This window comes from Trachinotus anak, unplaced genomic scaffold (assembly GCF_046630095.1).
Source record: "Trachinotus anak isolate AG129_WGS33_773 ecotype Australia unplaced genomic scaffold, CSIRO_AGI_Tana_v1 ptg000018l, whole genome shotgun sequence".
Lineage (NCBI taxonomy): Eukaryota > Metazoa > Chordata > Actinopteri > Carangiformes > Carangidae > Trachinotus > Trachinotus anak.
The window spans coordinates 15465873-15481754 of NW_027273869.1; the positions used below are offsets into that span (position 1 = coordinate 15465873).

The 15882-nt window shown below is 42.0% G+C and overlaps 1 long non-coding RNA gene across 1 annotated transcript; it reads left to right on the plus strand.

Moving 5' to 3' along the window:
- The first annotated feature begins 400 nt into the window (after window positions 1-400).
- Window positions 401-8598, plus strand: LOC139635344 (uncharacterized). The gene is made up of 3 exons (XR_011694181.1): window positions 401-1804; window positions 3560-3733; window positions 4075-8598. It is a non-coding gene; the product is annotated as an uncharacterized lncRNA (long non-coding RNA).
- Window positions 8599-15882: the final 7284 nt, after the last annotated feature.

Consider the following 15882-nt stretch of genomic DNA (forward strand, 5'->3'; position numbering starts at 1 on the left):
CCAACAAACAGTCAGGGCTGAAAATATTCCCTCCTTGACAGAGGTAATAAGGTGGATTTGTGGCAACCTATCAATGTTTATTTTCTCAATTTAATGTAACAACTAAATGGTGCGGAAAAACAGTTTTTCAAATACATTTCATCTCTCAGCTTGTGACTGGATGTGGCCTTCATCTTCTCAGCCACAGCTCAACATTCAAGCTCTGTATCTGATTTCAACATAACATATGGAGGGAGGGATGGAGCTCAGCTTGAACCTGCCTTTCTCTCTTCATTGTGTGTGCGACTGTCAAGCAGTCACAAAGGCAACCAAATCCAAATCTCTCCCTTGTTAAAATCTCACACTTCTTTCTCCCCCCAATCCCCTCAAAGCTGTCTACCGCGGAGCAAAGTGCCTTGTTAGATCAGATCTGTTGCCGGTTCTCCTGCAATATCCCAGACTCACAGAGTCTGGATTATACAATTAAACTCAACGTTTTTGCATTTCAAAGCTTAAGCTCTTCATCAAAGCACAAACAACACACACACTTTTTTTTTAAGAAAATAAGTGGAGAAACTTAAAACACGCCTACACACTGCACATATGAACATACACCCTAATCAGAAACGCATACAAGCTGTAATTAGTTCGTCACAGTTTTGTGTCCATAAGCTATCCCTCCCTTCTCTACTTTTTCTTCCCAGGTTGTTTACCATTAATGTGATTCATCCCTCTCCTCTGCTGTCTCATTCATTCGTCTCATTAGCTGTACCACTGCAAAGTCAGCTCTCAAAGCTTCCCCCATCAAGGCTTTTCCTCCGGAGCAGACTCGCTCTGGCTGCTTTGCTCGTTCCCTCACATCCTCAAGACCAGTCAGTGACAGCAAATAGCCCGGGACCTGCCTCGCTACTCAGCTACAGCTCTGCCATAAAAAGCAGGAGCTCAGTTGTTATGTCCGAAAGTTAAGTCTTGATTCCCTTCGCGGTTAATGCTTTTCTCCTTTCTCTGGCTTGTTAAAGGAAAACTGGGACCACCCAATGGAGCAGTTACATGTCCAAATGTCATGAACTAACAGTTACATCTTAACTGCAGACTCTGATTTGATCAATGAGTCAGTGCCTTAGAGAGGTAACATGGCTGTTCTGTGCACAGTGTATTTCCCAAGACAAATCTGACTTGGTTTGTTTGGGGCGACTGTGGCTCAGGAGGTAGAAGAGGTATGTCGGCCACTAATTGGAAGATCAGTGATTCAACCCCTGGCTCCTCCTGTCCAGATGTCTCAGTGTCTTTGGGCGAGATACTGTACCCCCATTGCTCTCAATGGCTGTGCTGTTGGTAACTGCCAGTGTGCTTATATGGGAAGTATGAATGAATGTGGCATGTATTGTTAAGTGCTTTGAGTGGTTGATAAGACTAGAAAAGCTTTATATAAGTGAAGTTGATGTTTTTATTTCAACAAATGGCCATGTTTGCACTGCATTGCCTCTTTGCATCTGAAGGCAGCAGGCCGCTATGAACAAAGTCCTTGTTGGATCATTGAACAGCAACTGAAACCCCTCTTCCCACACTTTTCCAAAGTCAGAATTGGGGCGGGGGTTGTGTCCAGCGACTTTGTATAACTTTCTGAAATTGAGAATTGAACAAGCGTGCTCACTTCACACAGTGATTTGCCAGGTGTACAGAGGTGAGAAAATAGGCAAGATTACAACTTCTCCTTCAGGCTCTCTTCTCAATCTTTATTCAACGACTTCTGTCACTTTTTGTGAGTTCACCACCATAAACGCCTGCAGGGGAGACTGTCCTTGATCTGTGTGGCCTCCTATCTGTGAGTGCAGTTAATCATATCTCACCTCTTTTTGACTGTTGGTTTTCATACTGCATTTGAGTATGGCTATTCAGAACAGATATAAACACTTTTGCCTTCAGCATGTTCAGACACCACTTTGTACAAACTAGTACATTTAAAATATATAAATATCAAGATCTGTTGTGTCGCCCACTAGAAAAGCATCAAAATGACTGATGGACTGGAAACTTGCTTCTCCATTAGGACCAGTAGGAGGTTGCAGTCAGATCCAGACTCAGTTTCAGAGTTTGTTGGGCGCTAAAGTTGGACAGTGACTTCCTGGAGTCTTGTCATTGTGAGGTTCCCAGGCAGTGGGATATAATGTGTAAATTAGGGAGAGAGTGGGCAGATTTTTTAACATTTGGACAGAGCCAGGCCAGCTCTGTCCAAACTTCTTCTAAGATAAGCTAAGCTAAGCTAACCAGCTGCTAGCTGTAGCTTTATATTTAATCGACAGATGAGATGAAATGGTGTCCTCGTCTAACTCTCAGCATGAGAGTGAAAAAATGTATTGAGTTTAATTACAACTGCTACCATATGTTTAAGTTAATGTTCAGGCTTTTTCATGGTTGCTCTGTCATATCAGCAAAGTGATAAGACGGAAAATGCTTGAGATCAGGGTGCCCTCAGGTGCACTCTCTACTTCCTAAAAACTTGCCAGTCGGACTGTATGCTGCCGCCACGTCTTCACTTCCCATCTCCTCAAAACACTGATGATCCAAAATGATTTTAAGGGCAATTGTGAGGCATAAGCTTCCATCCGACTTGCGCCTTCAGCATTTTACTTCCCCTACAATATGAGGACTTGTGGAGGGAATTGCAACAGAACAAAGGAAGGGACTTTACACAAAAAAAATTTGGAATTTATTCAATCAAAATCCTCACACTGTTGAAGCCACATATTTTTTTTTTCAGGATAATCTTTTGGATTCATTTTAATCTCTCCCTGCCCCAACTTTGCGTACTAACCCAGACTGTGAAAAAGCACCGCCCTAGATGTGGCTCTCTTCCCCAGCAGTCATTTCTGTTATTTATCTCCCTCTGCTCTCTATCTGTCCATCTTGCCTACTCATAACTTATTCCATTATGTCTCTCCGATTTCTTCTCGCTCTAACTCCCTGAGCCCCTCCTTCCCTTTTTGCTGTCTTTGTCTTTTTTTTTTTTCCCATTCTCTGACAGTTTCCCCTCCTTTAATCCTTCCTCTTGGTGTTAGGATGTGAGGTTTCTCACTTGTAGCCTCAAGGTCAGTTTTCTGCTATAATCACAGACAACTCACAGATAACTCCTCCTCCGTGACCCAGCCTTGAGCGCAGCAGCGTGGTTACAGTCAGTAACACGATGCAGACGCACATGCAGGCCAGGACTCTGCCCTCCCTTTCCGCTGAGTCACGTGGGGTCATTATTCTGTTTTGGCCACGCTGCTCGGGCGCGTCAGTTTGTTTGTTTGTTTGTTAATCATCATTTGTCCTTTACTGTCACACCGCCTCGCAGAGGTTGCGCTCAGGGCCCTTCTGGCAATGACCGTTCTGACCCCGGCAACCGGGCACAGCATCAGCACCACAGCACACACTCATCCCTCATCTATATGTGTGTACTCACGCCACAGGCGAGGGAATTTGCGAGCTGCCGGAGAATTGTATATGAATTCATGCATGCGTGTAGGTTTGTGAATAGAGAGAATGAGGCCACCAGTGGGGTTGTATGGATTTTTTTTTATTTTTGCTTTCTTTGCAGATACTCCCTTAGTGCTCAGGGGAACACTGACCCTGGCAGTCTGCTGGCAAGCCGGGGCTGCCATTGATCACTTCTCACACTGTAAACAAACAAAGTCCCCCAACAGCATCCTGGAGCCAACGACAGACTCCAGTGGACAAGGCTGGCAATGCTGGGCCATGTTGCCTGGCTGAGGTTTGCTCTGAACTGATAACACTTTACTACAGTATATAAACAAATCATATACGGGATATTTATTAAATCCGAAGGCATTATCCGCACTGAATAATGCACGCAAAGCTTCAAAATCCTAATTGGAGTTTTTGGTAATAGATGAGAAAATGAGAAAAGATATTAGGTTAGAGGTAGAGTAGAGCTGTTTATTAATTTATATATTAAAAAAGTCTATTGCTGTAAATGACGTTGAGAGTGTTAGACAATGCATCTGGAGTTGCGAGTTCTGTTGCACATCTCGTTCCGCTCTCCAGAAAAGGTTGGATTTCGTGCTGTGGACTCATTTTTATCTCCTGAATCAGGTACAATGAATTTTAAAGAGGTTGCACTGTGGAGGGCCCGAGGAGAGACCTCCTGATGACATCACAAGATTCGAGCTGCCTCTTCGCGATGCGTGGATGACCTCCCAGCTCCTCCACCGCTGCTCCCATTGTTCAAAAACCTGCCAGACATTGATTCAAGCCTCCCATCTACGGGTAGGCAAACTCCCCCTTGAAGACCCCACACTTTGAGCTCAGCACAATTAAATATTTATGTTTTGTACAAAGGTAGGAACTCCAACACCAGCTTTGTATTCAGAACACCTCCACCCATGAGGACGAATTAGCATTAGAGTTTTGTGAAACTTTCTCAAGGACGGGAGAAGAACTACTGATAAACAAAACCCTCTGTATAATTAAACTCCAAGTAGCTGCTCCGCAATTAAGACCTGTAGTATCAGTTTTCCTTGACAACATGATGCAAACTGTTTCTTTTATAAAACCGAACAATAAAAAGGAGCTACACCTTCTTTGTTAAGCTCTATTTCTGGCATTGAGGAAAATACAGTTTCTTTATTTTCCACAGTTTCCTGATTGCAAATGATGTGACAATGTTCTTTGTATGCTCAATTGCTTCCTGGGTTGCTTATTTTCTCCTCTCACAGTGATGTCTCCAGTCGACTCATCCTTGCAGAGATTCAAGCCGCTGTACTACTCACATTATTTGCACTCGCTACTCTTTTGCGTTTGACAACATAATTTCCAAAGCCGGGACTCTGTGCAATTAAAAGCCAGCAACTGCTGACAGCGAGGTGGCTCGTGTAGCAGGGAACGCAGCAGGGATGAGACAGGAGCTCAACAAAAGGTGTTCTTAAAGGGGAGCGTTCCCGGTGTTTTGGCGGCAGTGGCAGCAGTGCTGGGTGGATTGTGAAGATTGGGTAACATTTTGCAATCTCAGCAGGGCATTACAGAGATGACACGATGATACTGGAATTATCCGTTCAACCACAAGTCTCTTTTCATTAGCGGGTGTTGAGAGAAGAAGCTGGAGGAACGCAATGATGTGTGGATTGTGGTGAACTTTGCAGCGGTTTTCTTATCATATTTGTGTGTGAAAGTACTCAAAATTATAATTTTTAAAGGTCCTACATTTAACACTTTTCCAGTGTTTTTATTTGAAGTTTTGATATCCATAAGAAGATATATTTTAGTTTTACATCTCCTCTCTCAGGTTTCTCTATGGAGCTCTGAGCCAATCAGAAGAGAGAGTCTGAACCTATCTTCTGATTGGCTGACTGTTTTCTGATTGATCGAATAAAAATACAACAGGTTTCAGGTAAAAACTCAGAGAAACCAGATCCTGCAAGGTTGGATGGTGGGTCCAGGTGTGCTGGTTCTTGGGGCATGGCTGAGAGCGGTGACTGCTTTGTTGTGACATCACAAAGCTACAGAAGTTCTGATGACTCATTTTAAGACACAGTTTCTGAATACAGGCTGTGTGCATTTCACTGTGGACTGAGGCTTTGATACTTTCACAGTATTAATATAGAACCTAGACCTGCTTTATAATCAAAAGAGACATGAAAATCTCACTTTATACAATATGGGACCTTTAAATTAGCCTGTCAGGGATACTAGCTGTGCCTCAGTTCTGGTTCTGGATTGAAGCATGCAGCTGACAAACACTGGTCCCTCACAGGGCCAGACTGAAGGACTTGAGCCAGATGCTCAAACCTCACAGAGACTAATGATGCGTTCAGGCGCCTCTCATTACCTTGTTCAACATTTGTAAGTTTTTCACTCGGAAACTGCCCTCAAACACTGACTTTGTGTCTGAAAGCTGCATGAAACAATTTTACTTGTGATTACTGCAAAGTTAAGTGGAAATTGTCGTGTCCTGAGATGGTTAACGATAAGAAAGCAGAAAAGAAAGAAATAAATCTGCTCTATAAGATGTGTAGTCTAGAAAATAAATGAAAGAATGTACACAGTTACTGTGGGGAGTATAACTAAAACCTCTGATATTGCCTGATCATTACAATACATGCACTAGCACTGTGGTGGTGATATCTGACGCTCAATTATAAGTCTAAACCTGCGCTGTAGGTATCTACAGCAGGACTGCATCGACCATAGATCCAGCTTCAGCTGTAGAGATGGAGCCGCAGAGAATTACCATCTGACCAGTTCCTCTTAGCTCCGTGGAGCACTGTAACGCCTTTCAGCAGATTATTTGGGGTTTTTATGACTGGCAATTTAACTCACACTGTTTTCATCAGCTTTATTTCTAGAAGCAGCAGGAAACTGTTTTCAGCTAAAAAGACAAACCCACCATACACTACAGGCCCAGCACTAAACAGCATCAGCTGAGTCAGGTGACTCATTCCCATTCACTGGTACTATATATTTAATTTATATGTAAAAATTTTTCAAACAACATGGCATATGAAAATTTTATATGCATATGTTTTTCATATTAATTTCTAAGACTTTTAATGTATATCTTCCAATCCTGAGAACGTGGTTTATATAATAATATACATTGACAGGCTTTGGGATGGATATATGTTTACATAACATAAGTATACATACATAAACATGCATATTTGTATGGGCAAGACATATATGTCAATATATGAAATTATTTCTAACAGGTTTTATAACGTTCACATATATGTTTTTATTTTAAACATATAGTACATTTGCTTATATGTAACATTAAAATTCAGAAACAAGAAGCATTGGAAATAGGGCAGACATGTTTGACCTGTCATGATATATGCAGTCTGGAAATGCAGACATCAGTACAGTACATCATGACAGGGACGCAGCTAAAGAGAAACTATAACATTGTGCAACACAGCCCTGGGTAAAACAACAGCAGGACAGTCAGATTCATTCTACAGGTCAGGTGACTCAGTTATCAGCCGACAGAAATGTCCCCTGGGTGGGGAGCAATTTAGATAAACACACACACACACACACACACACACACATACACACATATGCACCATACACCGAGGCACATGCTCACACCGGTCTGCCTGTGAGCACGAATGCATGGCCAGAGGGAAATAACTGTCACCTGCGATGCGTGTTTAGTCTGAATAATTGTCTCCCTGCATCTATTTTTATGGTAATATGTGCAACCCTCCTGTGCGTTCAACATAAATCAAAAATATTATTTTCACTTTTTAATGAAGAAAAATTACCAACTTGTGGCTGCACAGCTTGTTAGACAAACAAAATGACTGGAGTTCCCGTTGGGCAACATGGCTCCAACCTTTCCAAATGAGCTCTCCATCACATGTAATCAATAATTGTCAGCCCTTGTTTCACTATTAGAGCGCAGCGGCTTTCAGCTGGTTCAAACTTTGCACTGTTTTGCTGAGCCCGCCTGTACCACGACTACAGATTAATCTTGTGCTCTTAACAAATTATTATTTACATTAATTATATTAATTTTCTTGAGACTGTTTTTCCAGGATGAAACAAAGAGGAAGCAAAACAAAAATCATCTCCTCACTACACCCAGCAACATCCATGTCGATGCTGCCCAACTCATGCTAAAACCCTGCATCATTAACTGTGCTGATTTCATATAGCTTGGAAACCTAAAGCACTATTTATTTACTTCAGTGCAGAACCACACAATGTCTACAATGTCAAAACAATCCTGCACAGCCCTGAAATAATATGAGTTACGATATTACACCCCCTTGAGCGCCGGCTCACGGTGCGGGAAAGAGGGAATGAATGTAATAGCATTTTCATTAGTGAGTTTATTTGTTTATTGGCAGTTTTTGAGGAGATACGATATTTGTTTAATTAGGAAAAAAGCAGAGAATGGCGGCTTGGGTTGTAAAACAGCTCGAGAAATGAAAAAGGGAAGCAGTGAAGCATTAAAAACAAAATGTTCTGTATATCAAGTTGGGCCACGGTGCTTAATCATCCATGTGTCAATAGAGCAGCTTTTTTTTTGAGCCTGGTTACTGTTGTCTTTGCCTTTTATTACAGTTTTTTTCCTAAAGCTGTCATTAATTTCCAAACTTGCAATAAGTAGATAACTTTTAAGTTTAAGTAAGTAGTCTTCCTCAATACATAAAGAAAAAGTAAGGTGATGTTGCTGCTGCCCCCACACTAGAGGATAATTGGGCAGATTTTGAGTCCAAGTCACCGTTCCTGAAAATCATGGGACAGTCTTGATTTGAGAGTCGTGATTATCTGCTCAAATGATCCTGCACTGCAGTCCTCCCCAAACCTAGGGTTGTGACTATGGTCGCCACCTGCCCTGTACAATACAGGGGACCGTCCCATATCACAATTTGTCCCAAATCCTGTGCTGTGAATATATAACAACAAGTAAAACCAAACTAGTTATAGCCTACACGCATGGTTTCCCTCTACAGATAATAACACGCTCCAGTGGCTCACCTGGTAGACCACATGCTGGGGTCCCTTATTCCTTCACATAGAAGGTGGAAACCCTAGTTGTGACCAATTATCTGGTGTGTGCTTGGGATTAAATAAATATATTTAAAAAAAAAAAATTTAAAAAATTGTCATTATAGGGAAAAAAAAATTATATATATACATATATATATATATATGCCATCATTTTTAATTTGCCATCATCTCTCTGGTGTGCACCAGGCCTAACCCAGTGGAAAAGTTTGACAGTTTTGACTCCAGATGAAGCAGCAAACACAGCAACTAATGACCTGCTGTGTGGAGTTAATAGAATACTAATAGAGAGGTAATTGTGGTCAGTTTAGCAGTATGCAAAGGATTAATTGGAAATAATGCAAAGTCAAATAGGAAGAGGGATAAATTTATAATGAGATACAAAGTCACATTGACTGTGTTAAAATCTGACCTACGCTCAATTACCTCCATCTGAGTTTGTTTTAACCTCGGTTTATTTCAGTGAAGTTTTACCCTTATCACAATCATACAGTAACACACACACACACACACACACACACACACACACACACACACACACACACACACTTGTCTGAGCAGCTGGTCACAGAGCAGTTCAATCAGGAAAGACTTCATTCTCAGTCTTTTGGCTCCAGATGAAGCTATGTTTCCAAAAACATTTTTGATATACTCCATTTTCACACAGAATTATATTTCATTAAAAAAAAGAAAAGAAAAGTATGGAGACCAGCTCTTGATGTGGAAAAAGAGATGAAAAGTGATTACACTTCATCCTGACGGGAACATGAATGTCTGCACTGAATGTCATGGCAATCCATCCAATATGAGATGTTTCATTCGAAAACCACTAATGTCAACCTCATGAGGGTGCTAGAAGTAAAGTCAGAGGATCACCACAGTCTGTAAGGATTCATCCTCTGAGGACCACGGACGCCTGTGCAGAATTTCACCACATTCCATCCAATAGATGTTGAGATATTTCAGGCTGGACCAAAGAGGTCGACTCTGCAAGCAGGACTAAAAAGAAAACAACAAACAGAACAGGCAACACAAAAATCCCAAAATGGTGGAACAGCTGGTGCTCCTTCCCCAACTTATTAGACAGCACGCGAGTGCATCTCAAAGTTTTTAACTCCCCTCCTTTCACTTTTTCCATCTGACTCATCACCTGGAGGCCACCTGTTCTCTCTCCAGGTAATCCTGACTCACTCCTTGTGTCAGCATTTTGCCCCAACTTGCAGTGACCTTTGAAAGTCTCAGTCAAAGCACCAGTAGATTGCAAGCATCTGTGTCCTGGTGTGACAGATAGTGAAGCGTATTTGTGCAATTTTCACATGAATTTTTCCAATTCAAATCATATGAAATCATTTAAGAACTGATTCCTAAATAATAAAAATGTAAAAGGCTAAATGATGCTAAGTAGACTGCAAATACATTCGGCACATTGGATGCATCAGTAGGTATTGAGCTGAGTAGTTTTCATTCATTCAGACAGAAATTACCTTGCTAAAAACAATTTCAAACAAAGGACCAACACAGATACACCTAATGACATATTGATCTAGAAAGTAAGATCTCTGCTACTATCTCTTTGTGATTGATTGGAAATGCACAGGGAATATAACTGCAGCAGTTTTTTGACATGAGAAAATCGCTTGGATAATTATTTTCTCTACTCCTGCTGCCACAGTTTGTCCTCTCTGCAGCTGCCATCTCTCCATTTAGTAATCTTAACTTCTATTTTTACAACAGACACCTCCTCCTCTTCCTCTTTTCTTCACTTCCTCGTGTTATCTCATCTCAAAGAACAGAGTGGTTGAGAGATTGAAACCGGCCTCCATTTTTTTTTTCTCTCTCCTCTTTCCCGTTGAAGGAGCCACTACCTTCTGAATTGAAGAGAGCGGGGAAGTGAAATTTATCTTTCTGCCATCCACTTCTCAAATTAAAAAGACGCTGGTCATCCCATTTGTCCCGAGCTACGCGGGGGTTTCTGTGCAATTTGTTTGTACATGATCCCGGGAAATGGTGGTTGGGAGAGGTGATGGTGACGCTAAATGGCCTGGTTGTAGTGATAAATGTGACACTCGCACGTCAGAGTGAGGGCAGGGACGGCTACGTGATGGCTATAAGGTCTGACTGGTCTTGCAGACAGAGACAGGTGATCATGTGTTAGCTTCAACAGCCTATTTACCATAATAGTACTGAGTAATATAGCATGATCTCAGGGGTGACAAATGCACACTCCCATCAATGTCATGTGTCCTCATTATACTTCATAATGGAGGTCAGCAGTATAAATAAGGGTCCATGTCATTATATTAACCTTGACACTTTCATTCAAGTGTGCATGAGCTTCCCAAAGATCCACACAATAAATACTGGGCATTAAAAGACGTGCTAAATAAAACTCGCAAAAACATAAAACCTTTGCCTGCTGTTCAGTTTTGCCTTCCGCTTGTAAAAGATAATAGCCAGATGGTGGGACCATGAGGAATTACTGTCAAGTTATTTTAGAAACAAATAATCTTAAAGGAGAAGGATGGTTGGGAAAGTAGTGTCTCATCCCTTCTGTTGGTGTCACTCTGAGTGGAGGTTCTGCACCAAAGTGAGTGAAAGGCAACTGAGAGTGAGAAAGACCTCTTCAAAAAAAAAAGGTCAGCTGCTTGTTCTCGGAGTTGGGGCGATAATAAAACTTCTGTCATAGCCAATTAGATTCTGTTGTTTATCTGCAAATATAAGTACAGGAAATGTGACTGAGGATCTTCTGTCATCAGTCCTCAGAAGTTCAATCTGATTAAAGTTTCTCAAATCTCTCATCAGCCCCAAACAGTGTCATCTGGTCATCAATCACAAACACTTTGATGAAATGAGATGCTAAACTGACTCATTATTTCTGGTTGTTGTGTCTTTTTATTTTGTTACTCCGGTCTGATGTTTCCCAGCCACTGATATCCTGTGACACTGAATTAGTTGCGGTGTCAATCACAATAAAACGCCTGTGACTGCAGTAACTTCCAAAAAAAAAACAACAAAAAAACAGCATCATTCAGAAGTGGCACAGTTTCCCAGGTGATATACAAACCTACATCTACCCATGTGACCTGTGAGTCAGGTGTCCTCAATCCAGGCAATCAGTGGAGCTAATAGCTGTGGCCCAGTTCCACACCACACACTAATTCTATGCTGCTATTGAGTGAGTCACATGTTTGCACTACAAGGGTGACAAATAACATATAATGACAAAAGTCAGCATGCATTCTAAAGGGCTTGATGTTCAAGTGTGCCGTTGAATAATCTCCCACAATGCAATGCACCGGAGAAATAATAAGAGCTGCTCACAGCTGCACGGCATGAAAACAAATTGGAGATGGTGGTGAGACACAAGGAATATTTAGTAAACAAACAAGTCCTTTAATTCCCTTTAAAAATAAAATGTAATACATATTCAACTTTTATCCAATTAATATGGAATTAGGACGCAGCACATTTCCCACAACAAAGTGATTCAGTGATTCAAAATATCAGTATCCTGAATATACAAGACATACAGTTAACTTAAACCAGCCACATCTGAACTATAAAACCAGGCCGCTCACACTCAGCCCAGAAGTCATTACAGCGAAGGTGTAAGGGTGAAATCTTTATTCAGACCATTTGAAGGCACACTGTTCAACATTCAAGTCCACCGAGCCTCAAGGTTCATTTTCAAAAGCACCGCCTCTACATTTTTAGCACGATCTTGTTCATTTGCATTTCAAGTCCTTTTCGCTGTGATTCCTCGACATGAAGTGCTCCACAGTGAGTCAGTTACCGTCACATCTCATTGTGCCGCTTCGTCATTCTCTCAAACAAACTTTTCCCTCAAGCTTTTCCCACATAATTCTAAACGCAAAGATAATGAAACACTTGACCATTTGTAGTAGAAGGGTTTGCATTTTTTTTTTTTTTTTTTGCCTTGAGCACAGTGTTTGATTGCATCTTTGAACAAAGTAGTTTTATAGTTTTTGTTAGAGAAAGTTCATCTTTCCAGTCTTTCCTGAACAGTATTTAAAGAGTAGAGAACAAACACATTCTCAGAAATACATTTCTAATTTGCATATGATCTATTAAAAAGTGATTAGGGGTTTTTGGGAGCCACCAGCCCTTCACTAATAACAGTCTTAAGCCTCAGTGATGATAACAGGAGCAAAACACTACAAAACAATGTGCTTAAAATGGCAACTCTTTCACAATGAAACAACTGCACGCTTAGCGCTGCCTGAACTAAAAAGGCAAAAAGTGAAATATCCCAACATATTTATTCTATTGGCATCACACCAAACCCGAGGCTCCATGTTAAGCAGATGTGCTATGAAACAGATGAAGTGACTTTAATTGCAAAGCAGCACATTTTATTCCTGCCCTGCAGATAACCTCTTCCCATCAGTCGCTTACAACAAGCGAACCTTTTGCACATCCAGCTGGAATCGTTTTTCTCTTGTTCCACAACATCCACTATTGTGCAAGATTCCAATAAAGACAAACACAGAGCAAGGACGCAACATTGATATTCATAAAATGTACAGTAAAAGACGGAGGTACTGAAAAGGTTAATAGAGTGCACATAATCTGTTCTTCTCCAAAGATTGCAATTGAATTACCCTCCAAGCCCGGAGGAAAAGCTCAACTCTCAGTAAAAGAACAAAAGGGAAAATTAAGGTGTACAGGTATTTGCACTGCTGTCTCTTTGCACAAAGACCATTGGAGTGAGTAAATACTTTACTTCCCCCTTTTAATTTCTCCAAGCCAGGCCTCTGCCACCAATTGGGCCTGACACTGTAATTTCAGCCCAGCCAACTGGTAGTCTGCTACGACACCCATGATACGTCTGTATTGTGGGTCCCTCTAATTCCGTCGGCAAGTCGGAGAAAGGGAAGACAGATGCAAACAAGCATGATCAGTCCCCCGCCTGAGAAGCTTCTGCTGATGGGTTAAACAAGTGCCCTGGCTGCCAGTAGCCATTAGCCACTGCAGCTAGTGCCGGCTCTGACAGAGCATGGGGATGTTTAGGACTCAGAGATAATTTGAAAAAAGCCCTATAATTGGCTGGAATCTGTCTGACAGCTTTGAGAGGATGTCCCTGGGGGCCAGTATATCGATGAATCTTCCTGATTTGAGACTGAAACCTCGCTACCATCTTCCAGCAGTGTGGGGTCTATTTCAGAAAACTAATGGTTATTGCTGGAAGTTGCTTAATCCTCAACTCCCTTTAAACTTGAGAGGTTTCGGAGTCCGGGAGTCTGGAAGGGGTGATTACGAACAATTCAGTTGTTGGCTTTTCCTTCTTAACAGATACAGCAACAGAAAATAACTGAGAACTGACCCTTTTTTTTCAGAAATGTTCCTACACTCACCAACATTTTTCATGCCTGATTTGGAATAGGAAGTACACCGTCAATGCCCATTGACAAAAACACTCTTCTCACCATGGGCTCAGCCAATCTCTGGGGAAGTCAAAGATTTCCCCCAAATGTTTTATCTGCTTCCAGCTGTCGTTGTGGATTATATCATCACTGGTCACTGTTGGAAGTAGGCTTCTTTCAGAGAGTGCAGATGAAGACCCAGATCCAGGCTTTGGCAGGGGAGAATGTAAGCCTCCCCACTACTGGCAGACCAGGTCCAGCAGCATCATCACCTTTCCTATGTTGTGGATTACTTTGAAAGTACCCAAGACCAGAAACCAATGAGTGTTCCACGGAGTAAGTATCTGTCGTGATGTGGTGTCACTGGGGCAGAGCATGATCAGATAAATGAGTAAATGGGTGTCTTGTTGTCCCATTTCACGACAGCAGAGTGTCGACCGCACCACTCCTTCCCTCATCGTGCTTCACTCCGCCGCCGCCTCCTCCTGGTGAACATCACATCACCCTGCGCGATTCATACCTTGACCTCACCTCACAATAAAAATGGTACACTTTACCAGCAGGGTAACCATGATAAACAACACTCCACTGACTGTATAATGACTTGATCAATGCTTTGACATACAGCCTGTCTGAGACTGCCAGGAGGATTTACTGCTGTCTTTGGTCGTCTGCCCAAAACAAATGACAAAACTCTCCACACACACACACACTATGTGTAACCACTGATTAAGCTGTTTTCACTCGCCCCTTGGGGCAGGGTATAAAGCTTCATGAATTTTGGTAAGATAACCCTCCACCCTGTTGTGTATATGTTGATTTTTTCGCAAAAAAAGATCCAGTGTTCTTTTGTTGTCTTTGTCAGTGTCCCAATAAAAGAGTCTGCTCTTCTAGGAATTGAAAGGATTGTATCAGTCTGAAGGACACTAATGTGCTGCTCTTACTGAGGCACCGCTGAGGCCACAGTCGTCCTTAATGATTAAGCTCCTCAAAGTTCTTTCTGGCATGTTGTTGCGTGTCCTTACAAGCTCCCTCTCAGTTGCTGGGAGAATCTCCTTCATTGTATAGCTATTGCTTTGTGTCTTATTCACACAATGAAGCTCCCATTAAAATGAAAAGAACTGTGTGTGTGTTTATTAATGAAGCTGTGTATTACAGGAACTAGAGGGACCTACAGCTTGTGTCCTTCTTATTTCGTCCTCACTGGCTCCTATTAAGACAGAGGAGAGGATGGAGACGTGCTGTCATCGAATGGCAGGGAGAGATGACCGTGGCATGGCAGATGCCGACATTAGTCAAAGGGGACGACATAAGTGGAAACATCAGGCCCCGTCGTAATAGACTTGGTCTTAGCCTCAAGTGCTACCTGTACTATTAGTCACACAGTTCCCTCCATCACTCTGCCACAGACAGACAAACAGCGCCTTGAGAAAACAAATGAATCGATAGGAAAAACAAAGATCTTTCAAAGATTTCACAGCACCACGGGCTACGGAGCGACTTGCACTCCATCTGAGTACTCAGAGGGTACGGTGTCCTCATTCATCGTGACTAAGAGAAATGGCTGATAGAAGTCCTTCTCAAGTCTTTGTGAAAGGATATAGTACAGCAAGTTGGCAGGGAAAACTCACAACTTTTGTGAAATACTCTTGAGTCGGTGAGCTTACTGACTACTGTTTGGTGTCTTGGTGAACTTGAGTTTTTTTTTTTTTTGTTGCTGAAAATGGCTGACTCAACCGTTCCCTTGAATGTGACGTTCTCAGAAACGTGTTGATCACCTGGTGTGTCTGACTGTGGCCATGAAGTTGACATGGTCAGCAACACGAGTGCTACAGATATAAGAGGATGTAACACCTACAACCCCCCCCCCCCCCCCCCCCCGCTGACACCAGACACTGTAGAGTCAACCTGTCAACCTGCCATCAACACGTCACATCAGAAACCAATCTTTGGACCTCTCCAACAGTGGTGACAGGAGTGATCTTTTTGTTTTGACCTGACA